Source organism: Erinaceus europaeus, chromosome 11 (assembly GCF_950295315.1).
Source record: "Erinaceus europaeus chromosome 11, mEriEur2.1, whole genome shotgun sequence".
NCBI classification, from domain to species: domain Eukaryota; kingdom Metazoa; phylum Chordata; class Mammalia; order Eulipotyphla; family Erinaceidae; genus Erinaceus; species Erinaceus europaeus.
In genome coordinates this window covers 96979926-96981652 of record NC_080172.1, presented here as the reverse complement: position 1 = coordinate 96981652, position 1727 = coordinate 96979926, and the positions used below count along the sequence as shown (strand labels likewise).

Sequence of the window (1727 nt, the reverse complement as noted above, 5' to 3'; positions counted from 1 at the left end):
TTGAAGGAAGTGTTGGTGTCTTTAGGTGTCTTTATCTATCTATCTATCATCTATCTATCTATCTATCTATCTATCATCATCATCATCTCTGTATCTTTCTGTTTGCCTCAAAGGGGGGAGAGAGAGAGAGAGAGAGAGGAGAAAAGGAGGGAAATCTAAGGACAAAGCTAAGCATCCAGATTCCAGTTCACCCACTGATAAGGGCAAAAGAAGAAAATTCGAACAGCTTTTAACACAGTGGGGGCAATGGACTTCAATTTCATGGCCTTCCTTAATATAGATATTAACAATTTGACAAAGTTATTGGCCAATTGACTCAAGAAAAAGCTTTAATAAAATAGTTCAACCTGAACAATATGCCCTTTTATGACTAGTACATGTAGGCTTACCTGTATGAATATACCGTGCTTATTTAATATCCTCTTTAAGATGAAAAATGATGCTAGCTCAGTGTTAATAGCATCTTTTGAAGCTGAGAAAGTGTTCCAGAGGATGGAAAGGCAGTTGCTCCTTCCTTAGAAAGACATTGCAAATTTTATCGTGGACGTCTTGCACAGGTGACAGCACCCTTATGTAATAGTGACTGCCATTGCCACAAGTACCTGGACTTTGTGGTTTACCTGCTCAAAGATGTTCTCTTTCAGAGAGTCTTTGTCAATCGCCATCAACTTAACGTAGATGAAACAATATATTAAGTAATATTTCAATTTGCAAAGTAGCCTTGTGATCATTTCCCTCTGACGCACATTTTACTTTTACATTTATTCTGTATCTTACCAACTCTTTGAATCTTAAACATCTTATCAGCAGGAAAATGATAGATTTATAGAGACACTCAGAGTATGAAATTGTTTGGTGTTTCCTTGGAGACCCTGAAAGTAATAGGAAATAGACTATAGAAATACATCAGAAATGTAGGAAGCACCAAATATGGATCTTTCCTGGGACTCTGATTTCCTGTCTATATACTCAGGGTATATCTGAAAGTATCCCTTACCTCTAATATTTCAAAATCTGCTGGTCTACTTCGCGGCCGGGACAGAGATACGACCAGAGACTCATGGCTGAGTGGTACGCAGTTCAGTCTTTATTCATGCAGAACGCAGTGCAATCTAAGCTATCTCTAATCACAATCCTGTACTTATATATACTCGCCAAGTAGGGTGGAAACAGGATGTGACATAGAGAGGGTGGAGTGAAAAAAGACTGGTGGAAATCAGGGTGTACTAGGCAAGGGGGCGGAGCAAAAAGACATCATCCAAGCCAGTCAATGAATCTGCTTACCTGATTGTGTTTCTGGAGAAATTTTTTATAACTGGCAATAGCAATGCCATGTTATGAGCCTTAATGATGTTAGGGTCTTTAAGGTCCCTGAAAGTGGCTACATAAAATTTTAATAAAAGGAAAAAAATAAAGAAAAAAAGACATAATGAGTCAGTGGATTAAACCAATGCCCTGCAGATAGGACAGTGCTTAGTTAACAGTGGTTATGTAAATAGAATACAGTGTTAAGCAGGGGGGATTAAACCAGTGAAACAGAAGGGGTTTTAGAAGCAGAATTTGAAGCATACCAACAAAAATCTATGTTTTCCTTGCTTTTAAGAAGAAATCCTTAAAAGTTTTCCTACTGAGGTACACAGCATTTTATTTTTCATTATTTTTTAATATGTATATATACGGTAGTGTAAGTTGGATAAAGTATTGGGATGAAAATAAATTTTGACTAG

At 37.2% G+C, this 1727-nt stretch overlaps 1 non-coding gene across 1 annotated transcript; it reads left to right on the top strand.

The window, feature by feature from the left end:
- The first annotated feature begins 1260 nt into the window (after window positions 1–1260).
- Window positions 1261–1389, top strand: LOC132541637 (small nucleolar RNA SNORA33). The gene has a single exon (XR_009552767.1). It is a non-coding gene; the product is annotated as a small nucleolar RNA SNORA33 (small nucleolar RNA).
- The last annotated feature ends 338 nt before the right edge of the window (window positions 1390–1727 follow it).